The sequence below is a fragment of the Athene cunicularia genome (genome assembly GCF_003259725.1).
Source record: "Athene cunicularia isolate RWA chromosome 2 unlocalized genomic scaffold, athCun1 chr2_part1, whole genome shotgun sequence".
NCBI classification, from domain to species: Eukaryota; Metazoa; Chordata; class Aves; order Strigiformes; family Strigidae; genus Athene; species Athene cunicularia.
Window position 1 is genome coordinate 124,673,690 of NW_020799095.1, and position 26,204 is coordinate 124,699,893.

The following is a 26,204-nucleotide window of genomic DNA, read 5'->3' on the forward strand; positions in this document are numbered from 1 at the left end:
TTGATAATCTTAAATTCTGTGTTGGATGATACTGCATGCAGGCAATTACTGAAATTAAGTCTTCAATCCACCAAGAATAAGCAAGGAGAGTATCCTTGATAGGATTAGATGTATAAAACATCAAACAATATGACATTTATATTAGAAATATTTTTGGAACAGAGAAATACTTAACCATTTGCATGATTAGTAATAAAGTATAGAAAACATAATTATTCAATTAAGTTATAGTTCGGTTTATAGTCCAGAATTTTTTTATTTGCTCATATGAAGATTCATTCTGAGCCTCATTCATTGCCAACAGGGACAAAGACAAATATTTTTGAGTTTTGAACCTACTGGGAAAACTATTGTAAAAATAATGCAAACTTATTAGAGGAGTGGAGGAGTTTTCCACACAAGTAATGGAATCCTGTCTCTTTGCCTTAAGAGTCCAAAGGGTAGCTCCAAAGCAAAGGAGTGAAAATATTCTCATAAATTTACTCTGAGACTGTAACCTTGTTCCACGTCTGCATAACTTCAGACTTTTATCCTCCCTGAAAGGAACTTGTAGGACCTCTCCATGGGAAGAGCTGACCAAAGTAACCCACCCAGAACCAACAGCCCCAGATCAGAAAAAAACTCTATATGGTTAGTATCCCACACAAGAGGAAGTATAGTATGTGTGATGAAGCTAAGGGCAGTTGGACACTCTAAACTAGGAGAAAAGATGTCTGTTTCGGCCAGTGGCTGCCAAACTTTACAGTCAGGTAAGGACAGACCTGACTACAAATAGCTTATTCCTAGGGAAAGAAGAGTCCAGCCAAGGCTATAAGTAAAGATGCAGGAAAGATTCTGTACACTAAGTAAAACCAACACAACTTGTCAAGTTAGTACTGTAGCTCTGAGCATATCTCACCAATGAAATGTTCTAGCTACAAGGATGAGTGAGAGAAAGTAAGGGCACCTGTGTACAACATCTGCAGCCCTGTTCTGGTGATCCATGCCCTCACCAGTGACAAGCTTGAATGAGCATGAAACTTGAATGAGCATTGAAAGGGTCTTACCTGGGGATGACTGAGGAAATTACTGACAGTGGATGTGCTGCGCTTGTATTCGTTTTACTTTTGAAGAAACCTCCCCCACATATTTATTTATTTTCACGTCCCTACCTGTAATGCCATGATTCTGACTATCCTTTTAAGGACTAAGTCTCCAATAATAACTTCCCAATAATTCAACACTTACCATTGTGCAGCCAATCCCATAGAAAACTAATCCACAGTTCTGAATTTTGGCCTTGTTGTTTAATCCACAAGATGGGGAGGGATTTAAGGGATTCAAGTCTGTTTACTTGAGTGGCTACATTAACCGTAAATCTATGCTTCCATTGATGGGAAAACTGTAGAAGACAGCTATGCTTCTGACACAATCTAAATGCCAGAATCCAAGAAAATGTCCACTTGTTCTGTGAGGAGAAGGGCTAGGTAATCACAACAAGAAGGCAACTGAGCACTACCACTAGAAAAATTATCCTAGACAGCAGCCCATGCTCAAATCACTTCTACTGAGCAGCTGATTTTTTGCCAGCAGCAACTGGACACTTTATCTTATACTAGCCTTCCTCCATAGATAAGTGGTTCCATACGTTATGTAAGTTTTTCTTTTGAAAACAGGTAAAATGGCTCTCAGGTAAATGAGGTAACACTGCCTTAAACCAGCAAAGAATTTGGTTTAATATTCTGTAAATTTATTTCAGCTTTAGTTATTTTATCATTCCCATACAGGGTAAGTAATGTTCACTATCTATGACTAGTAGGTGAAGACCACAAACATTTATTTTCAGAATATTCCTGAGTGCTAAGAATAAAAAGCGTATTCTGAAAATAATCTAAAGCACATTTTTCTTAATTTAATCTCTTTTTTTAATCTAATCTTTCTTGTTACTATGTTAAACAGGACAGAATTATTAAAAAACCCAAACATTTAGCAAATAAACATTCAGAAAATATTTGCAAAAAAAGAGACATTTTAATACATAAACACAAACAGGAAAAAAGTTTAGTAGAAAGGTGCCTTTTTAGACTGACAAGTAGAATTGATAAAAATAGGAAAGCTTTCAGGTATACAAGCCTATCTGTTTGGGATTTTTTTCTAATTTACTCTTAGACCATCCTTATATAGCATGATTGTCTTGTCTACAAAAATACTGCTATTAAAAACAGCAGATCAAAATGCAAGAGCTATGTTCTTATCAGCAATGGAGCTATGCCACAATTCATTTTTCTAGTCAGTCAAAATTCTGATTTATGTAATTGTTACACAAATTATTCTGCATAAAACATGTAAATCAGTGTCTGAAGTGATGAATTTGTGTTGAGGGGTTTTTTCTCTTTTTTTTTTGCAACAGACAGTTGTTTGTATTCTGGTCTCGATCAGTACTCATTAACACAGGAGTACAGAGTTTTATGCAATATGTGATACCAAGCAAATAAACACCTAGACATTTCTCTCTTAATTCTATGCAGGACAACTTTCAGTGTTATCTGCTGAGAGATTTACTGTGTTTGTGACAACATATAACATGTAATCAATATATCAGTGTATGAAATGCTGCTTTACAAATCTATTAATTGAGCACTATTATTTAAGGTAACAGGCTTCAGAGAGCAAGTGTATCAGGTCATGTCTCAGGAACACAAAAGTGGTTTTTGACAGCAAGCTATATAAAATTAATTGTGCAGATTTCAAGGGTGAGTGACCTTTCAGATTTGGATACTTCTCTCTTTATGTGAGGATTATTTGTAAATATGTTAATTGAAAATTCTGAGTGATTTTTTGTGATAGGCTAACAAGGTGGAAAACCAGTAATCCAGGAGTGCTACCAGCTTAAATGTGGCTCATTCTGAACAATTTGTCCATGCTGGTTTTGGAGGATCCAAGACATGCCACAACATTACATGATAGCAGAAGATAATCAATAACGGCAATGACAAAAATCACTGCTCATGGAATTGCATGCAGGCAGCCATGTAGACTAATGACATTGCTGACTGCTCTATCAGATGCAGACTTTAAGAGAATCTCGATGAAACCCCAAGAAGTGCAGAGCTACAAAGAGAGCACATCTGCTGCTGCTTCCTACTCAAGGGAACAAAGAACCCAAGCAGATGTTAAATTTCCAGCAGCTTCCTCAGATAGCACCTTTCAAAAGTGTCTTTTTATAGGGGACAAACTCAAGCTTTTTATCCATCACCTGTATCACCCTTTGTGTGCGGTTTGTCTCATCTGTTAAACTACAAGATTCTTCAAAGAAGAGACATGCAGTGAAGTGGTCTCCTCCTAGGAATGAAGAGCATGAGTGCACACGCATACATGCAGCCCCACAGATTTGCAAGTGGAGGAGATCCCTTCCCATCTCCATTGCCCAGGGCAAACTTCTTGAGGAGTGTGAACCTTCACTTTTCTCAGTGAAGTTTCAAGAGACTGAGTTTGGAGGACTAAACCACTCACAGAGCTTATGACCTCCTCTTTAAAAATGTTTTTATAGATTCCTTTTCATCTGCAGACCTCAAGCAGTCACAGAAGAAGGTTAAGTCCTTTCTTGTTTATAGACAGGGAACAAAGGGCATGGAGAGGCCATTTAGCTTGCTCACAGCAGCAGCAACAATCACAGAGGATTATATAGGATCCTGGCCTGGTAAAACCACTACAGACTGAAAGGCTCTTTGATGTTACAGTGGATTGTATCTTTCTGTTTCCTTGTGGGCAGAGTTCTAACACTAAATATTTCCCATCATGCTGTATATAATTTTTTACTGCTGTGAATTATCAGCATACTAATGGAGTTTAAATCATAAATCACGTTTGACTTCCCAGCAAAATGGCCCAGTAGGAGTGGTTCTAATTTGACAGTTTTAACCAGGTTTTGGAGCAAGTAGTGCGCAAAAGCAAAATTATTTAATCTCTTCAAGCTAAGGTGGTGTTGCATATTTCCTTCAGCAATGATAATCAGATTTTAGTGGTCACCATAGTAATGCAGGTGAAAATTTAGAAAGCCATGGAGGTATACAACAGCAAATGCAGAAATGCATACTATTAAGAATGCATCCCAGTGAGGCTTGGTTTTCCAGAATGCTAAGAAAATTAAGCCAACATTTGCCATTGAAAAGAATAGGGTTTGGTTACCATGAATCACTACAATTGAGCAAGGATCACAGTACTGTGGCATGTTGTCTCTCTGAAAAAGTATCTCTGATTTCATATTCTTTGAAAATATTTTTGATTCAAACAAATATAAAACTTGCTAAACTATTAATTTTTGTATATTTTCTCTGTAACACTGTATGCTTTTATAAACAAAAATCTCCAAATCACATGAGACTGGAAATTTGCCAAATAGAGTTCAATCCTAAGGTCTTAATGAGATATTTTTATTATTTTTATCAACAATTTATTTTTATTCATTCATATATTTCAAGGCCAATATGAAGTATTATGATAATCTGGTCACCAGCATAACCTAGAATACAGAATTCCTGCTACTAATTCCTGAAATGCAAAATCTTAATGTGCTCTGTTCTTTAGAGGAACATTAAGTTCCTTTACAATACCAAAAGTATCTTTTAGATTCCTGTATTATCAGAGTCTACCCTTCACAGCCTTTGTTTATAATTAATCTCTTACACAAAGTCTTTAATTTGAACTTAATATGGATCATTTCAAGCAGAGAGAGCAGAAGAATTCCCCCCCAACGAGGTTGCTTTATGCAACACATAGCTGAAAGTTTAAGCACATTTACACAGAGTAACAGAGAGTGCCAGGGAGACCCATAAACTAGTAAAGTTCTGAACCAATAAACCTAACGTTGAAGCCTATGTTGACCCTTCAGCTGAGATGTAGAAGCAGTATAACCACATAGGTACTGTGCAGTACCTATATGTGTACTTGTACTGCTTTCCAGAAGTCAGCGTGTTTGTAGTAGCTTGTTTCTCACTGTACCCCACAGCTCTCCTGGTACTAGTGTTAGCATATGTGTTGCCAGCTCAGGTTTTTCAGCCCATCCATGGTGCAAAGGAAGGCCAAGATTTTCCCCACACCTCCTGGTACAGATGTGCCTCAGTGGCACATAATATGGCTGGACAAGATTATCTCCAGAGGTCCCTTCCTACCTCAACTATTCTGTGATGCTGTGATTCTATGTTATGGTAAAATGACATCCATAGTCTATATTTAAAGGATACTGAAGTTGCACACGGAGCATGCCAGGATCAGCATGTAACACCCATCTTATATATGTTATTTATTGTAAGAATATCTTGTGAATACTCAAAATAAAACATTCTCACCGTGATTACTTATTGAAGCAGGAACCTTCCTTTCCCAGTAGAGTCCTGCAGCTGCTGAAGTCATGCTCATATTGCTTTCTCTTATCCTACTCAGCAAGAATATTCATTCATAGTCAATGAACACTTAGTACATGCAAAGAGGAACAGTTTCAGCTGAAAAGAATCAAAAATTCCTATCTCAGAAAACTCTGGAGCCCTGAATCAATGAGGTGGTAGTTGGAGACTCAAAGTCTGTGAGGCAGTGAGGGGGGCTGGTCCTGCCTATTCCATATTTGTGTTGTCTATGCTAAGTAATAAGCTACTGGACAAAGCAGAGCTACAAGAGTGGTATTAGGTAAGAACTCATTTCAGCTGTTTCCATGGGAGAAGAGAAATATTTCTGAGATCCACTGGCAGATGCTTCCCAAGAAGAGTCTATGCATCTGGCCTTCAGGGAACGAAACAACAAATGGTAGTGACTGTAGAGCACTGCAGAGGGAAAAGCAAAGGGAAGACAGAGAGGAAGAGACCAGCAAAAGGTTGCCAAGGAATCAGTATTTGACCGAAGAAGCAGAAAACAGGGGTAAGTATCTCAGGGAAGACTGTAGGGCTGATGGAAGGCAGGGTGAGAGGTTATCCCATTGCCAAAATGCCACCGAATAAATGTTTTGTGCAGGATCCAGAGAAAAACATCTAAAGGCATACATGAGATAGTCCTACCAAAAATATAAGAGGGGGAGAATTCCTGTATGCACACAGACAGGGTGTGGGCATGAGCTATGTCAACAGGGCACACAGAGTTATTAAGTCTAAGACAACTTAGCCCAAGTCCAGACAGTGTTTTCTTGCTTGCTGAACTAAAGAGGCATGGGTAGGGCTACAGCTGAGGGCAAGCTCTGAGGATTTCAGGATTGAACTGAGGCAGCTATATACCACAAGTATTTCAGTGGTTGTAGTCCTCATGGCTTGACTTGGAGACATATATGAGTCCTACCAGAGTCAAGGGCAATACCATACACAACTCCTCAGGCATACCTCATTAGGATCCAAAACAGAGACACCAAGGAAACAATTTAGATGCCTAAATTGTTAGTGTCATTTTAAACCCTCCCCCCTTTAGATTCTCCATAGAAGAATAAAGCTCACATAGTCCTGTCCATACCTGCCAGTCCTAGGAAGGTGTTTCAGTTGCTCAGGACATTTGAAATGGCATAGATAAGGATGTTTAGGTTCCTGAATGGGCCCTCCAATTTTAACTGTGGTGTTCTGATAGGATAACTGGAGGAAGATGCCAGTAAAAAGGGTTGAGAAACAGAAGGAAAAGTTTTAACTGAGGGAGTATATGTTCAAACTGTAACTTGCAGCTATATAACTCACAGTCACATCAGCAAGTTTCCAAAAATCTGCACGTATAATTGAGAATTTCTTAAAGTCAAAGAAAACTGGAAAAAGTAGGTTGGACAAAGCTTATGAAAAAGTTGGCAGCAATAATCTCAAAGTTATTGGCGAATACTATAATAGTTAAGTGAAGAAGGAACTGGAACTCTGATCTGGTGTTACCCACTGAAAAAAGAATTAGATATAGCATGTGTTAAATTATCCTTTTATCACCTATGAAAGAACACCAGATTTTGGCACCTATTATTGCCATTAGATTGGACTATACTTTAGTCACACCTAGATTCAATTATTGCCACAGTGCTAACTGAAGCAGGTTATTTCAAAATATAACCCAGTCTGTGCCATCTTTGTACTGCTGGGCTCCCAATTAAAATAAAATTACTGAAGGCTCATTTTCTCAGCTTAGCTCTCTAGGAGCCTGAAAAACAAGAATGATTTCTCACCATGAACTGTGAAATTAACATAAAAGCGGTGTAGACTTTTTTTCCCTTTGAATTGCAGGTTCACCTCTGGTTTAGAGCTAGATACACTTTACTCAGTAAAGCTACACCAAAGCAGCCCTGTAACCCAGCTATAAAATGGGCGGAAAAGCAGTCAGCACTGACCAACAGAGTAATTTTCTGAGGAGGAAGGGCTAAGTCCCAGCAGCAATCCCTACCATGAGGTCTGTGGGAATCATCCCCACTAGAGCTTTATGAACCTCACAGACATCTTTTTTGTCCTTGTCTTAGCAGCAGAATAATGCCAAAGGGGTAACTACAGCCTCATACAAACCTGTTTAAGCATGAAATGTAATGAGTTTCTTTCTTAATTCATTATAGAGATCTTGTGCATTCTTGCTGTTGTGAAATAATACTCTGGGCATTTCTCTGGCTCTCACAGGGACAGCCATGTCAAAGAACATAAAAATGAGCAGGTAGGAGAAAGGTACAAGATTTTTTACAAGACACTGGCCTTTTTTGTGTGTTTTTTCAAGGACCTACCTGTTCTTATATTAGTATCACCTTGATATTTAACAGCCTCTACTGTTCTTGTCTTGTATATTGTTCTGTTCAACTTTTGTTGCACCATATATTCATGCTCGCATCAGCTAAACCAGAATTAGAAATGCCAGTTTTGAGAAACGTGTAACAGTTTTTGAACCATGTCCAGCTTTATTATTTGAGTAAAAACCAAAAATATAAATACAAAAATGCAGAGTCTTTGCAGTTCTTTAAAAACTGTTCCTCACCTTTCAGTTTTCACAGTGTCCTTCCTGGCTAAAACTGAGGATCCTGATAGAATTGCAGTATCTGAGCCAGTTTCCCTGAATTATAATTATAATGTCATTTGTTTCTTTGTGAGTTAGATAATATAAGCCAAGATCTTGAATAGCATTCACAAAGGGATTAGCCATTCTGTGGATAATGAAAACTTTCAGCATTTGTGCTGTTTCAGAGATTTTTATTGATAGCTTTAATATTTCTATATCTTAAAAGCAAGAATGAAAATATCTGTACTTCTCATGGAATGAAACACTTTGGGAAAATCAGAAAATTTTGAGCATTTCCGTTGAATGTTTGCTTTTTAAGAAAAAAATGGCATTCCTACAGTTACGTAATTTATTTCAGATTATTGAACTAAAATATCTTGCTTCAAAACAGTTTAATTTAAAGTAATCCACTAGACCACAGAAATTATCATTTATATGGTAGTTCTTTATTTTCCTATAGATTAGATTTTACCCTGTTTCTCATGCTGCATGAGAAGTATGGCCTAACCTATGGTGCATAACAGAGGTCAGGCAGAAAAGAGATGCATGCATCATAACAGATTTCAATTAGACATGATTCATATGTATAAAGGTTACATGTGTCTGTCATGCGCCATAAGATCAGAGTCAAGAGCTGTAAACAACTCAGATTCTGGCAAAATGCATTTTATGACAGAGAGAAACTAAGGTTACATCAGAAAATACATAAAATATGGTTAATTTGTGAGCTAAAATAATTGGAAGTATACTTAATTGATCACAAATTTAATCAAAAAGAGAAACTGCACACTGTTGAGAGCAGATCCAAAGTAGATTGCACGTAATTATATAAAGGCAAGATACAGAATGTAAACAGCTGCTTTGACATTTGTGTTCATATCGGATAATAAAAAGGAGCTATGAAGACAGGCCAGACACCTTCTGGGAGACTTCAGTGGCCTTCTGAGATTCCTGGAGGGTTTTGGAGTGTCCAGGTCAGGCCAGTGTCAGTCACATAAACCAGCAGGAAGGCAGCAGAGTTGGAACTGGCCTGCAGCTAGGGACTGTTAGCTGCAAGTTTTACTCTTCTTTTTTTTTATGGTAAAATAACACCTATTAGTTTAAACTAGACCAATCCGATACATGGGGGTGAGGGGAAGTTCCCCAGCTGAGTATTACCCGAGGCAGTGGCAGTGCTGCCTTCTACCCTGCATCAGCCACAGTGATCTTATGGAGTTGGTTAAATAAACTGGCTGAGCTAATGGAAAGATACTCCTAATCTGTTGGGGGAGGCAGAGGGCAGGGAGTCTGGGATTTTTTCAAGGTCAGACTTCCAGCCTTCTCCCAGCTCAGCTGCATGGTCACAACAGATGACACAAAGGAGGCAGCGGGAGACCAGGAAAAAGAAGAGCGGGAAAGCCCCTTTGGAATTTGCCTGATCTTGCCTCCGGTGATCTTTTCCTTTTCCTTTTTCTTTTCCTTCCAACGTTAATCCATATAGGTTAGTTCAATCCAATGCAAACTATGCCCCAACACTTTGAGGTGCAGCGCAGCATGGAGCAGAGTTCAAGGTACTGGGTTCTCCTGGTCTTACTACTAAGGTGATACTACCAGGGAGCCAGTACTTCAACAGACAAGGAAATTTTTGAAAAGCTATGTTCATATTCTTTATTTGCAATTTCAATTACTCGGTTTGCATATGAGCCCCTTCTCTTTAGTGTAAATTCAAAAGTGTAGATAGGTCTGTATCTTCAAACTTGAATGTGGAAACAGTTTTCCCACAGTATTGGCTATTTACAAAATTTTAATGTTCAAAAAAATGCAGATTAAAGTGTATTTAAGACCTTTTGAATGACTTCTGATTATAAGACTCTGGAAGACCTTCAGTTAAGGAGATGCTCCTAGTTTTTAATCCTGGGAGGCTCCTTTCTTTCTTGTAATTTGTAATTTAAAAAACTAAAATATAGTATTTTCAGAAACAAAAATTCACTTCAAAGGAAGGAAATCAGACACATCTTCCACCACCTACTGTAACTCTCCAAGTTGGAATTTTCAGAGAAATTCAGGGAAGCTTGATCCCTCCTGACATAGTGGAGCAGCTGAGCATCTAATTCTCGTAGCTCTCTTCAGAAAAATCTCGAGTGTGAGGCAGCTTTAGGCTACTCTTTAAAAAAATAAAAAATAAAAAATCAAACTTTCCTCTTGGACACCTATTTACTTGCTAAAAGGAGTTCAATTTCCTTCTCCATTTAATAAACAAAAAAAATTATCTGATGTAATCATCATGATTGCCTTAATATTGACTCTGGTACCTGTGAGGCATTTCTGGATTTCTGGGGACTGAATGTTGTTTATGAACAGCTTGATTTTTCAATATACAATTTCATTTTCTCTCACTCTTTCTAATTCTACTTGAAGTTTATATATTTTCCATTACTGTAAAATTGACAGTCTTTGAATACACCAAATATAGAGACACTATTAAATGGCATTTATAAGCATCACTTTATGTGGAAAGAAATCACTGAAAGATCTGTTGAGTTTATAACTGGGAAAGCAGAACAATTCTTTCTTTCCAACATAAAAAGCTTTTTTTATCTAAGCAAAGACTTATAGCAAGTGGAAGTTCAATATCATGCCTTTGAAAATTAGTATCTGTTTAGACCAAAGTAAACTATTTGAAAGGAAGTATTAAATAGTGAGAAGTAGTTATGCATGGTAATTTTCTAAAATATTTGGATTTCTCCTTTCAGTCTCAGTCACTTTTCTATCTGTAGTATCCTCTCCACTTCATATCCAGTTCACAATTTAAAAATCTGAAGGAGTCTTTGAAGTACGTCATTCATAGCAAAAAGCACAGACAGAATACTACTGGATTTTTTTCCCCTGGTGCACTGAAGGACAAAAGCATTGAGACCCCTGATTGTGCACCTAGACCCATATGGAAAAGCATTTCCTAAATCCCTGCACTGAAGGAGTGATAAAGATGAAGTTACATTTATGATTCTGCTTATACTGCTGATATGCAGTGCTCAAGATATGACAAATTTATCTTACTCATATCATGTCATGATAAAATATCTTTAAAAATATGTATATATTACAATAGCTGGTTTTTTTGGAAGAGTGTTGACTTCACTTGGAAGATGCAGACAGCAAAGTCTGTTTCCCAGGGGTGCTATAAGGGAAGATATATTCTTTCTCCCTCTGTCCTCCACACAGCACAGCAAATTCATGAAAACTCAGTGGTCATGTTTTACTTCTAGACAGGTTTTCTACATTGCTAGCTTATGCTGTTTTCAAGGGTCTGATAGCTTCCCTAAAATAAACCAGATAAACCTGGTATATAGTTTCTAAATTATTAAAATGAGATATACACCACATCATCGGTATTAGGTTTTCTAAGAGATTATACATACAGAAATCTCATAGAATGCAAGTGGTATTCCCCAAGTTGCAATATTGGGGCCAGTTCTGTCTTTATCAGTGATCTGGACAAGATGATCAAGTGCACCCTCAGTAAGTTTGTAGACAAGTTGGGTCAGGTTATTTATCTGCTTGAGGCTAGGAAAGTTCTACAGAGGGATCTGGACAGGCTGAATTGATGGTCTGAGGCCAACTGTATGAGGTTCAACAAGATTAAGTGCCAGGTCCTGACAACAACTGCATGCAATGCTGCAGGCTTGGAGAAGAGTGGTTGGAGAGCTGCCTGGTGGAAAAGGATCTGAAGATGTTGGTGAAGTGCTAAGGCTTGGACAACCAGCCCAAGCCAGAGTTGACCTATAGATGAATCCTGTATATTTTATAACTGAAAATCATTGTGCTAGTAGATATGGTACAAAGTTATAACAACCCACCTATGCTGATGTAAAAAGTGTTAAAGCATTGAAATACTGAAGCCTGAAGAACAGATCCCAAGCCAAAGCTGCTAACTTAGTATGTAAACATTAACAAAGTATGTAAACTCGCGAGTGAAAGATGCAGCTTAGACAAAATATAATCAGGAGTGAGGAGAGAATGTATCCGAATTCCCTGGTTTAGCCTTGTTCAAGGCTGAGAACCCAAGTATTTGGCCTTGTTAGAAACTCCCTTGGTTTCCCCCCCGCCAAGCCCTGGCCAGGCTTTGGGTGGAATCCAACAGGAAAATGAAACCAGAAATTTTCAGCTCAAAACAAAGGTGCCAGCTATTCTGGCCTGTCGATCTCTGGTATATAAGGTTGGACCCATTCACAGTGACTTTGGAAGCCTCACCCATGGGTGGATGCACCGTGTAGGATTTTCCACTTGCCGGGACAGGCTCTGCAAACCCTCGCTGTAACTGGGGCTGCCCAGCATCTGCGGGGCTGGATGATGGTAAAGTATGCAAGTGGTGATGTATCTTTCTTAATCACTATTCTCTCTCTTGTATTTTCCTGTTTGTTGCTTTAAGTGCACTATTCTGCCTTTTCTTACTGCATGTTTTCTGTATTACACTGTTACAGTGGTTATCACCAGTAAAATACACCTACTCTTTTCACTCTGGTGTCCGAGTTTAACTGGTATCCTTAATCAGCAAAACAGTTGGTCAACTGGATAAATATGATCCAGCATTGTGCCCAGGTGGCCAGGTGGCCAACAGCATCCTGGCTTGTATCAGAGATAGCGTGGCCAGCAGGATAGCGAAGTGATTGTTCCCCTGTACTTGGCACTGGTGAGGCCGCACCTCAAATACTGTGTTCAGTTTTGGGGCCCTCACTACAAGACAGACATCGAGGTGATGGAGTGTATCCAAAGGTCAACAAAGCTGGTGAAGGGTCTGGAGCACAAGTCTTATGAGGAGCATCTGAGGGAGCTGGGATTGTTTAGTCTGGAGAAGAGGACGCTCAGGGGAAACCATAATGTGCTTTACAACTACCAAAAGGAGGTTGGGATATTGTAGCGAGGTGGATGTTGGTCTCTTCTCCCAAGTAACAAGCAAAGGAAAAATTTCTTCACTGAAGGGGTTGTCAAGCATTGGAACAGGCTGCCCAGGGAAGTGGTTGAGTCACCATCCCTGGAGGTACTTAAAAGATGTGTACGTGACACTTAGGGACATGGTTTAGTGATAGACTTGGCAGTGTTAGGTTTGTAGTTGGACTTGATGGTCCGAAGGGTCTTTTTCAACCTAAATGATTCTATGCTTCTATTCTATGATTTGGTGTAGATATGAAAGAGATGACCCTAAAAATAAATAAATTAAATAAATATATATATATATATACACACATGTGTGTAGTTTTTTCTTGAGTATGTATAGTTTTGCAGCACTCAGGCACTACTGAGCATTCACAGGTTGCTTCCTGTCCCTGTCCCCAGATAAGCCTGTTCAAACACAACCCTCAGAAAGTGTGTGTGCTGTAGTAATACTAGCCATGGTTAACATACCTGCCTTGCTCTGAACCAGGTCCTTGGTGGTATCTGGCAATCTCAGACCTTGTGGCTGCTGTATGAGAACCTGCAAGTCTCACACAGCACGACATGACATATGGTTTGGGATAAGTTCCTGTTGTTCCTGTTTCAGAAGGGCCTATATGATTTATAGTTACTTGTGATCCCTCTACTGCATACCTCAGGAATACATCTTCTGTGCATGAAACGGTATGTCAGCATTACCACCATAATCCGTATGTCTAGGAGACAGGCTAAAGAGACACTGGAGCTGTGACTGTATATTTATTTTAAATCTGGACCTGAACACAGATTACAGACTTTGGAAATGTCCATTTTTATTCCCTGACCTGCATGATACACACACATGCAATTTGGTGGAACTGAAGACAACATTGTCTCTTGAGGTTGTAATAACAACACTAGGAAGCAAGGGCAATGTAAATAAGTTTTCTCTCTTCCCTTGCGATGCATTTATTCTTGTTGTTATTGGAATAAACCAATAACTGCTCTTTCCAGGGCCTTCTAAGTACTGATTTCACAAAGAAGGGTGAAATAAGTTTCTTGAGGAGTAAGTTGCACAGTCAAAACTATGATTTCAAGGCAAAATAGTACACTGCAGCGCTGCTTTCTGCAGTGTTATCTCCTCTTAAAGTGTATATATCTGAATTAAACCCAGTAATATTTTAACATTCTCCAAAGTCAGTGAAATGGCATTTTCATTTGCTTGCATACTTTTTGCAGAACTTTTCGTGAACCCACACTACTCAGTTAGTACTCAGTACTAACAACATGGTGTTATACCGCCTTCTTCAACAAGAGATGGAAATTTTACACACTTATTATAACCATGTTAGCATCTCTTGAAATGCTGCTTTGAAGCACAGTTTGTGAAATCATGGGTGTAACTAGCTGATTTGTTGAAAAGGTAGGATTATGGCTCAGACACTTCCTGTGTGGACAGTTGGAATGTTTTCACAGAACTACTTCTTTGCTATAGCAGGTGCTTTTGTTTTGTCCATCATTTGTAACACTGAGATTAAATTCAGTTTAAAAATCCCGCTTGTGGATCAGGCAAAATAAACACATCTGCCTTTGGCTTTGCCGTGGAGAAGTTCCACATGTTTTCCTACTCAAGATACTTGAGAATTTAATGATGATGTGTGTAGGTTGATAGTAATCTTATGACCACCAATATATTAATCCCTGCAGTGGGATTGTCAGATCTAGCATGTCAGATCTATCTTCTGGAGCATATCTTCCTTCTCACTCACTCTGGCACAAATAGGTTTCCCACAGAAATCTTCAGTAGCTGCAGCTCCATGTGTTTGCAAGGGTCACAGCAATGCAGAACTGTCTGCACTGGTACACGCAGGTAGGAATGTATAACTTCTCCATGTCTCTCCGTGGATATGATGTTGCATTTGTTCAAGGTCGGTTCAGCCAAGAGGACGGCAGATGCCCAGTTAGGTACTGTGAACTGCTGTGACTTGCTTTGCAGGAACCAGAAAGAAAAGGGCACATCTATACATTCCGTTTTTATATCCAAAAGATTCATACCAAAGAAACTCTGAGACCTAGAGTAAATTGTGAGGACTGCTCCAACACTGGAGAAGCCAGACACCTTCTCTAGACTAGAAACCCAGAGTATAAGGAACTATTTATCCACAAGGTAGACTACCTTTTGGTCTTTTTTTTTTTTTTTTCAGGTTGCCTCATCCTTTCATCTATACTCAGTAGACCTGACTTTTCTCCTTTTAAAGTTAATGTGTGATAGCAAAGTGTTTCACATTCTAATAAAACAGTGCTAGAAAGAAAAACAAAGGGTGGTGTGTTTCTTTCCCAGAAAGGGTGGGTGATTTCCTTTCCTTGCTCTGGCTGGCATGAGTCCCTTGTGCTTTCCATTCCCATAGAGCATCTCTGCCAACCTGCTTTTTGAGTTGGGCTCAGGTGATATGTTGCCTAAACAAAACTGTCTGTAGGTAAATTGGGGCTGATGGGGAAGTTTGGGAAAGGAAGCAGAGGGTCTGACTGTGTCTTCTCCCACTACTGACTGTGATGATTAGAGAATAACACCACCAGCATGATTATGCAAAATTATGGTGTGGAAAATCTTGCAGTCACTTTCACTGCAAAATGTATTTTGATGAAGCAGATTAATTGTTGAACCTCTGTGGTATTTTACTGTTCTTTCTTCTTTTGTTGTAGCACTTAGTGGTAAATTGAAATTATACAAATTGTATCCAGGGCATTCTTTCCTGCCTTTTTCTCTGTATGTGTGAATATGTATTCTAGCTCTTCAGACACGAGAAAGTGTGTAAAAGCTACAAAATGACCTTTCCCAATTCCTTTAAAAGAAAAAAAAAAAAAAAAAAAAAAAAAAAAAAAAAAAACAAACATAAGTGATAGACATGATTCACACCACAGTAAAAGGAAGGAAAAACCATGCCAGTAGTGATATTTTTAAAGTTTGAAATTTCCAGGTTTTGTGGAATAGGAAAACTTCTGTTAGACCAAGAACTGTGAATGCGTTTCAGTGGATTTGTGTGATTTCAAGAGTTAGAAAGCAGAATTAGACTATGTCAGTTATGCCAGATAGTAGGGAGGGAAGGTTTTTTGGTCGGTTTTCTTTTTGGATCCTGATCAAATTTCTGCAGTTTTGTAACTGTACTGAATATAGCTTGAAAATACAGAATGGTCTTTATTTCTTAAGGGCTATCTTGTCAGGTGATGCAAACTTGGATTATTTCTTTATCAGTCTGTGCATGAGAGAATCTGGAAAGTGGAGACAGTTCTCAGGGGAGAGACATCTGCAGCTCCTTTTTTCTGCAGCGCACGAGACTGATGATTTTGGGGGTTTAATGAGGTTTCACAGTGATATTTTGACCAATGAATACACAGTAAAATGTTGTTGTTACCCCAAATCAGCACAGCAGCTGCAGTACTTAATATGTTTCAGGACTCCTTTTCAGTTCATTTGTAAACCAGTCTTCAGACATGTGGGTCAATTAATTGTATCTGCAAAACCTCCATTACTCCTGTACATATAGTACAGGTCCTTGAATTTCATTGGCCTTGCTTCAATTATCAGCAGAACAAGAACACTTCTTTTAACTTATTATGCATTCCCCAGAGTCCATATGAGAGGTGCTTCTCAGATAAAAACAAATAAATAAATAAAGGGGCTTCACAGCCAGGTGGCCAAGTGAACCAATTGATCTTGAGTTGCCAGTCAGGCAAAAACTCCAGGGTTTCTTTTCTACTGCTGTGTTATTCCTTCACAGAGTATATGAGTTGTAGAATTTGAACTTCAACCACACAAATCAAAAGATTGTGAGAACTGACTCATTCTGTATTTGTACCTTATACATTGTCTCCAATACCAGAATTTTGACAAGCCTTGAAAAGACAGAAAAATACTTCTAGAGTGTAGTTGTATGAAGCAAACGCGTGAAGCTGTTATGTTTTTATCTTAGAGGAAGTGGACTTTTGCTTCTTATTGATCAGACCATTTTACACGAACGTTTCCAAGTGTTATATCAGCTAGTGTGCTGTATGCAGGTGGAGCAAAGGGTTCAAAACTAAGATAATGCTGAATCCTCTTTGACTGTTGCAAAGCTGGATCTGTAAATACGAGTCACTGGAATCTGGTTTCTATGAGTGGCCAGTGTTGTATATTTCAGAAAAGCTGCTTGTGGCTTCAACAACTTCTGTCTAGGTAGAGCTATCACCGCTGTGAGTGGACAAGCTACCTGTACAGATGTGATGAGATCTGTGAATAGACCTTGACACAGAAGACTATTCTTTAGGATCTATATAAAATCTAGGGGTGGAAAAGTTGGTAAACAGAAATGAGGATAAATTGTTAGACTTTGCAAAAGTTTTATAATGACACCTACTATAAGTGGACAGTAAGTGATGTCTGGTACCTCAAACCAGCACAGCTACCAATTTCTGACAATGCCACATGCTTTGAGAAATAGATCTAGTTACATTTTCATGTTGCTTTAAGAAGCTGCAAATAGTGAATCATTTTAAACTCTGAACAGAATACAGAGAGTATCTTTCTGTAGCAAAACCACACCATATCAAAGTATAATCAGATCATTTCAACATCCTGTAATAACTAATATCTTGAAAAACGTTATAACTAAGACAAAAATGAAAATGTGATTATTAAAAAAGAGTTAGATATTTAGTCATATTTTAAAATTAACTGTCTTACTGAACAATTACTACCTAATTATTAACATCACAACTCTTGACCTTCAGAAGACACTTGTTTTCATCTGAATCTACTTTTTCCTTTTACTGTATTTTGCTTCTTTAAAAAAGAAGCTTTCTTATTAATATCTGTGGATCAAGAAGAATGCATTCTCATCCAGTAGAGGTATTTATAGTATATACTGAAGTACAAATACTAATTGAATTATTTGCTCATAGTACTTGATTTTCTCTGAGGCAGGTTAACTATACATCATAAAAACAATCTTCTCTTAAGATCCATCAGCCTCAGATTTCTCTGTGTGAAGGATACAGCACAGAATGAAAATTATTTAGCCTTACTGCCATTTGTGACTTATATGAGACAAAAAAATAATGGGGGTGGGGATGGATAAGAGTAAAATACCAGTCTTTAATAAATTTTGGAAGTGAAGTCTGGTTGATTTTCCTCATTTTTTTCTTTTGTCTCAGTATACACCCAGCAAATTCTAGAGAGTTCATCTTTCCTGTGAAAGAAGGGCCAACCACTGGACTGGCAGAGACATTGCAGAATTGACACGGTTGCTGTAATACAATAGTCGGTGCTGCCTTGGGTGGTTTGCACTCTGCTGTGTTCTACAATGCAGCCTTCAGTCAGAAAAATGTGTATGCAGATCCCATGCCAGTTAGGAAATCACTTCCAGTCAGCGTTGGAAGCGCACTGTGCAGTGCAGTGCAGAAAAATACTTCCAAATCTTGCTTGGCATGCTGGTTGGGCTGCCACATATTTTAAACAACTAGGGAGACATTTTCTCTAGGAATGTATTTTTATCCATGGCAATGCTTCAGATGCTACGTAGAGAGATTTTTGTTGAACACATTTTTAGCCTTGGCTTTAAGCCAGCCTTAGATATATCGGTTCTCCTATCGCTTTACACGATCCCTACAGATCTCACAGGAAAAAAAGACACAGTGATTGAAGAGAAACCTCTACTAAACACTGATGTTTTACTTTGAGGGCTTTGAGTGGGGTGACACATCACACTAAAAGATGTAGTTTGAAAAAAGAAAAAATGAAAAATGTTTATATCCATCTGAAATGGAGGGGTTATTTTGACTTGTGATCTTTTGGGGATAGACTATGGGTCCCAGACACAGTGAGGAGAAGGAATTGTTCTGACCTTGGCAAGGTTAATCATATGTGTTTGTCCTCCACCAATAGCAAATTATTATCTACACACATATTTGTAGCACCTAAATTACATTTCTTATTACCCACCTGAGAAAGCGGAGAATAAAGCACAGGTAGTAGTTGTTCTACTGCTACATGACAACATGCCCATTCCCAGAAAAGTACATTTGAAGGAGACCGTCAACACTATTCAAAAGTTCTTTTGCTATCATGATATCATTTGGTACTGGACAACTTTATTTTTTTTCTACAGTAAATATAGTATACAATAAATAAGAGAAAAAGAAAAATACAATTCAACCATAATGCTTGGTCTAGTAAAATCAGTCATTTGATTCATGGTCAGTTGCCTAAAATTTAATTTAAAGGTAGATATACATATCAAAATTACAAAAGTTCTCTGTGTTAGAGAAATTATTTCATTTCCCTGAAATTTGGTCCTATAACTGTACATATGAATCCAGGAACTTTACAACAAATTATTAAAAAACTCTATTGTTCCTTCTTTTCTAATAAGTATAATCAACATGTTCCTGTTACTGACCTAATTATACTGCAGGGTGTGCTTCTATCGAGGGGATATTTGGGTTATTTATATGTTTGTCTGTGTGGACAAAACCATTATCTGACAGGCTGACTGAATTTACTATTGTAGACTACAGATACATCTGTAACTCAGCTCTGCAAGAATAAAAAGCTGTTACAGAACCAAATAAGGTCTTTTGGAAAGTAAAGTTGTCCTGTTCCACATGAACACTTAAAAGGTAAGATGTTTTTGCAGTCTGAAAATAAATTTGATTCCAGTCTTCCAGATGTATAAAACTGCATAAACCAAGCAGAATTATCATATCTGGCTAACTTATTCTATAATTAATATTAGCTAGTGCTTTTCAGTGTAGCTGGCTATGTAAATGAACATTTCTTAGGAGCTGGTATCTTCCTTAATATTGCAGAACACCACATTGTTTGTTTCATCTAACAGACTCAACACTGAGATATTTTAAGTGACATTGGAAGTGAACATCCTTGGTGAGAATACTATGTCTGTAATCAAAAAATACATCAGGATCCATATATTAAATTAGGCATAAAACCTACATGGTAGTAAGTTTTAGATGACATGAGTGTAGCTGTTCTAACAGCACATGCACAAGTACACTCCAAATTTTTGTCTTTCTATTGTGGTGGACACAGAACCTTAGAAATGTTGGCTGGAAGGACCTTTGGAGGTCATCTAGTCTATCATCCTGCTCAGAGCAAGACTATTCCCATGACTACATCAGGTGAGCTATGCCCATATCTGAGTCTTGAATCAGTGGCCTCTCCGGTGAACCTTTTGCTACACCCTGCTCAGATGAGGGAGACAAGTGACTCAGATTCATAAATCCCCAACAGAGTGGACAATGGTGAGACAAGTTAATAAATGTCTGGACTTTATTAACTTCCCACAATGTACTAACTGGATACACGATAATTGGCTAAGTATATAACAAGTTGTGTCAAGCAACACATTATGCCTTGCATTGCCTAATGGTAGTGAAGGAAAAGGGGAAAAAGGAAAGAAGGGAGATGAAGAGAATACAAGAATAGAGATCACCAGTCTGGGTTCCTGCATCAATCCCACCAGCAAGGGTTCCAGGAGGCATCTGTCTTCTTCACTTCACTCTCCAGACCAACGCCCCCTTGCCCCCATTCAATTAATACCCCCTTTCCTTGGGTCCATCCCCTAGGTTGACCCACAGACCTACATATCCCATGTATGGGGAAGGGTGAGGTATTTCATGAGATGATGTAATTAGCATGATCATGTTAGTCTTCATTAGCATATTGAGGGGTGTTAACTTTAATATGCATTTCGTGGATAATGAAGCAAAGGTCATTCACGGGACAGACGGCCCTTGGAATTTGCCCAGGTGCCCCAGAGCAGAACCGTCCTGTCTCCACAGGGCTCCCCCCTCCAGCTGCATCCTGTGTTACTCGGGCAGCCTTATCAGCTTTGACCTCCACATTAGCCACCCCATGACTATTTTCATTACTTGCAAGAGACATTCCTTAGATCAGAGGGCCTCCATTCCCCCCACTATCCTTTATCTCTTTCTCAGGCTGTTTTTCTCATTCCTTGTTTCTTGCAGACCTGTTTCTTTCAGGACCTGTTTTTACAAGGTGTCTCTCACACCTGTTTCAGTGCTGCACTATTCAGGTGAAAAGGTATTTCCTAATGTCCAGTCTAAACCACAAAAGTAGCAATTTCTGGTCACTGTCCCTTTTATATTACTTGTTGCTACTAGTTCTGATGCCTTTATAACCCCCATTCCAGTAGCTGTAGGCTGCTATCCCACCAGCCCTTTGCTCCTCTTTACCAGACTTTTCAACAGAGAACACTGGACTGCTATCTGGGTTGAAAAAGTCTCATTCATCCAGCCTGGACTTGGTCATCTTTACATTGAGAATACTGTAATTCTCCTCCTCCTCGTCCTTGCCTGTCTCAAAGAAGGATGTAGTATTGGCTTTTGTTCCCATCAGCAAAAACCTGCTCTGACAAACATGATTTTCTTAGATGATAGATGAGTCTCACCATCACTTCAACCAACTCCTTCAGTACCATCAGGTGTACCCCATGCAGTCACATAGATCTGAAAGCATTAAACTACTCTAAATAGTTTTGTAGAGCTTTTACTCACCAACTGTCATCTACTTCTCTCCTTCCCAACCATATTGATAGAAGCAGAGGTCCCAGGAGAGGACTTCACCTGTAAGGACTGAGACAAAAAACATGTTGAGTATTTCAGCCTCCTGGTTTGCTCAGTGCCATGGTATCCTCCCTCCAGATGTACAAAGGCCCACCATGAGGGCAAGAAACAGCTATTTACAGCTCCCCACCACCTCCTCTGCCCCAGGTCATCAGTTACAGAGCTCCACCATGGCATAACAGAATTAGTTCCATCTTACCTTGACCTCTGGTTTCTTACTGGAGTTTTTCAACATTCAGGGATGCCCTTGACAGCAGGTGTAGTTATCCCTCCTTTTCCTGCCCTCCTGTCCATGCTGAACATCCCCTTTCATCCATGCCTGTGCTACACTTATTCATGCCATCCCTCTTCCACTTGCACTCATCTCTTCGTGGCACTGATCCTAATTGTAAAAGCTAAGATATCTGGCCCAGGATCTTTCCTCAACAGGACTTGTTTCTCCTCTGTTGCCAGGGCACTGGAGATACATTTTAGGTTAAATAGCTGCAGGTTGAAATGGAGCCTTCCTCCCACTGCCAGAAGTCACAGGCTCTCTCCCTTCTGGTTGAGTGTCCCCTTCCTGCTCCTGTGTTGCCTTCCCACCCCCAAGGTGGCTCTTGCCTTACAGAGTCTCCCGAAGATCCTATCAGTGCCTCATCTGCCATCTTTGATACAAAAAAGGCTGTTAATTTCTTGGCTAGGATTGTTTTGTTTCTCTTAATGAACTGAAGGAAAGCATGAAGTGGATCTCTGACTTTGGGTTCCCTCATTTCATTTTTCAGTCTGAACCCCAGGAACATCAATATGCAATATGGAAAAAATTGTCTGGCTTGAGCAGATGGGAAGTCAGACTACCTGACTTCACAATTGCCTATGTACTTAAAATCTATGGTCTACAATAGTTTCTCCTTCTCTTTAATTATTTGTGAAGCAGAATCTTCTTACAGATGTGAAGAACACAGAAGAAGGAGGTGTGTAGGAAGAAATACAGTTGAAATTCTCCAGTGTAAGTCTAACTTTGCAGAGAAAGAGAGCATCAAATATGTAGAGCCTGCTTTTTGGAGCTGAAATGTTATCCAGCTGTGCCTGCAGAGAGAGGAAAAGCTAATGAGCTGGTTTCCTACTGTGGGAGTGTGTGCTGGGGATCTCTGAAATATAGCAGAGCAGAAGAGATTTTTCTCTCTATTTTGGGGTGAATCATACCTCAGTGCATGTTTCTCATTTTTATTATGTTCCATTGGAGAAACTAAACTGTGTGTATTTGTTGCTGTGAAATAGTTTCTCTGCTCTAACAGAAATAAATCTTGTGACAAACTGACACACTTTTTCCTCAAAGACAGCAAAACAGACATGTATTTTTAGGAACAGAGGCAACGTCAAGTGATCCACTCAGTCTCTGAGTGAACCTCTTGCCTACCATGACACAATTCAGTGTTTCAAGGCACAAGGTGCTTCAGGGTAAACTGCTCTGGAATAAAATCCTGATGGAGACAGTCACTCTGAAGTCTCACCTGCCAATGGCTGGTTTGTGCTTTGAAACATATTTTTAATTCCTCTGTTGTAACTCTCTAATCTTTTAGAGACACCATGCTAAGCTTCCCAATAGTGTAAGTTAGTGAAGTTAATAAGTGAAGTTACAGAAATCTTTCATTACTTTTTCACATATAGACTGAACACCTCGAGCATTATCAATCTTTTCTGGAACAAAGTGAAGATTAGGATTTTATGCCCTTTCATTGAGATGGGTTCTTCCTGTCTATTCTAAATGTTAGACATACATGTGACACTGAAAACATTAACAATAAACCGTGCTGCTAGTTTCTTTCTTAAGCAGTATGAGAGGTTGATAGAGACTCGAATTTTATGGAGCTTCAGGAGTGAATCAAACAGTAAATCAGTAAAGCTTACCTTTGTTCTTTAATATATGTATATAGACCCACAAGTGGGGAATGGAACCAGACCATTCCCAACAGATGTAGGTTGACTTGGAATCACTGAAATCAAGACGTGTGTTGATTTACACCAGCTGAAGTTACAGCCCATAATATTTAAATTGTATGCAAGCAAATGGCCTGTGGTTTGGAGTTTTGCATACCCTGATGTAAAAATGTCCTGATTCGTAAAGCATTTTTCTCAAGTGCCGCTGACTTTAACATTTAACTAAAAGGAGAGAGAAGGATACAGGCTTATTGAATAGTGTATTTTAAAGGAAAAAACTTTCTATTGTAATTCTTCTTTCTCTAAATCCTCTACAGTCTTAACTGTGGCTGAGAGATTTAAAATAGGATTATATCAGGCTTTACCCAGCAAGGCCTACAATTAGTTTTTAAGGCAATACTCATATTTTTGCTGTACCAGGAAAAGCAGCAAAATTTATGGATCATTAGGCCAGTAAAGCTGAGAGGAAAGTAGTTGCAGTTACTTTAGACAAGAAATGAATGCACCTATTTTTCTCAGATTTTTATGTTCAGAGTTTATACTGTATGTCACTGCCTCCACGATTCTGAAAACTGCTACTTTTTAATAATTTTCTCTTTTTCCAGTGTTAAATCTCTAGCACTGCTTGAAGAGAAGGATTGTTACAAGAGAGGTAACAAACAAATTATTATTACATTACCTGTCTGGATTCTCTTATTTTGGTACTTATTTGAGGCTCTCTGAAAGCTGCTAATATCTTCCAGGGAAATTTATGATAAAACATGCTCTGAAAATGTCTGTATGTCTGCTACCATAAAGTAATCCCATCCTCATCACCATAATACAAAGCTAGAAATAATAACAGCAGCTTTGACAGAAAACATTATACTATCTTCATTAATTTAAAATAGATTAAGAACATTGATTATTCTAATAAAAATTCCTAGTTATATGTTAATCTGCTTAATACTCTAAAATTATAGGTGTGCTGCATAAAATGCCCTTGGGCTGCTGTATCTGAGACCAGTGTCCCATGACCACAGCAGATGCTGCTTCTGGGCCCACCTCTGAGTTTAGCCCCATTACCCTGAGTAGTCACTTTGGCATCAAGGGTGCCAGGCTTGCTACACATACAAGAGTTTTGCAAAACTAAGGCCTTGCTTAGTAATCCCTTGAGACTGACAGTTTTCACATGCAGTCTCTCACTACTTTAGGGAATGTCTTGCAATTAATAAGAAATTCATCAATAAGGTTCACATACATTCACAAACCTCCATGAGTATAGCAGACTGAGTCAGCAACTTAAAAAAAATCAGATTTCAAATTCTATTATTTAACTTTCCCAAATTCTGCATTTATTTGTCTTTAGAACATAAAAATCATATAACTCTTTCCCCTTTTTTCAGTCTGACCTGAAAAAAAAAGTCAATTTTATTTATGTGTGTTTCTCTCTGTAGCCAATTTGATTCCTTCAGTGCCAATACTGCTACCTGTTTCTCTTTTCTCAGCAAGTATTGTCACCAGTTTTGTAAAGGAATTTCACTTTCACCTCATGGACTCCAACATAAATAATATGAAACACCCAGACACAATGCTAACAACTGAAACCTCTGGCAATTATTCCAATCACTGAAGAAAGCGAACGAAAAAAACCCAGTACTTCACTATGATTATCTATAATTCTGCTGAAATTGTATGCATTATAATAACACTTTCAACATAGCGTGTGCATGCCTAATAATTCAGAAGAATTTATTCCCAGCGACCTATCCCATGATTTATCAGAACTGCACACATTTCCACATAAAAGATTCAAGAGCTTAATTTTAAAATGCTTTGTATGTGAACCCTGAGCATGTTACCATTTTCATTCAAGTGCATTACTAGATATTCATAAAAAGACCACTTGGCAGATAGCTTCTGGGCAAGCAGCAGTGTGGTGCTACTGCAAATCTACAAGTAATTTGACTCATCTATGTGTAGTTTGTCTCATAGAATCATAATTTCTCTAGGAAATACCCTTGGAAGGCAGCAAATTAAACCAGGTTGCAACATATATTCTTCAGTTTACCTACATTTCTCACTCCGTGGGAAACGGAGACACACACAGCAAAGCCAAGATCTTTCTTCTGCCAGCATACACAGGAAAGAGAATTAGTGGTCAGATACTGTAGGCCTAAACACTGCTTTCAAAAATGCAGTCTGGTGAAGGGGAGAATAGTTTCTTATGCTTATTTACTCCCTTGCAAATCATGGCCGTTGTTTAAACCTTTCATGCCTCTGCCATCCTTTGACCATCTCCCTCCAGTTTGTCATAAATCAGAGAAAAAGGTCTTTTTTCTGAGACTTCCTCCCTTAGCTTCTCAGAGCATAGGTTAAATAGTAGTTTATTTGAAAGCATGATCAGCATGGTAGCAAAGGTGTCCAGCTGCATCCAGAGGCATTATGTGACACAGCAAAACTCCTAGAGATATATTTCACCAATGCTCCATGGAGGGAGCAAATTAAGCCAAGTTACAACATACACTCATCAGTGAAAGAACCATAAATAGGCTGTTGCTTCATTTGGGGTTTTTAATATGCTGTTTGACACAGTTTTCCAGTGAATGGCTTAAAATATCCAATGTAAGTCTATGTGCTGTTCCGTGGATTAGCTGTTACGTCTTATTGGCTGCTCACTCTTTAAAAGTCACATAACCATACAACCTTATTTCCATGAACTGGAGGGGTCCTCTGTTTGTTCATAAATTTTACGGGTAAGAGCAAGAACCAGCTTTACAGCAGAGAACTGTAGTGGCTTTCTATGGGTGACACCACTC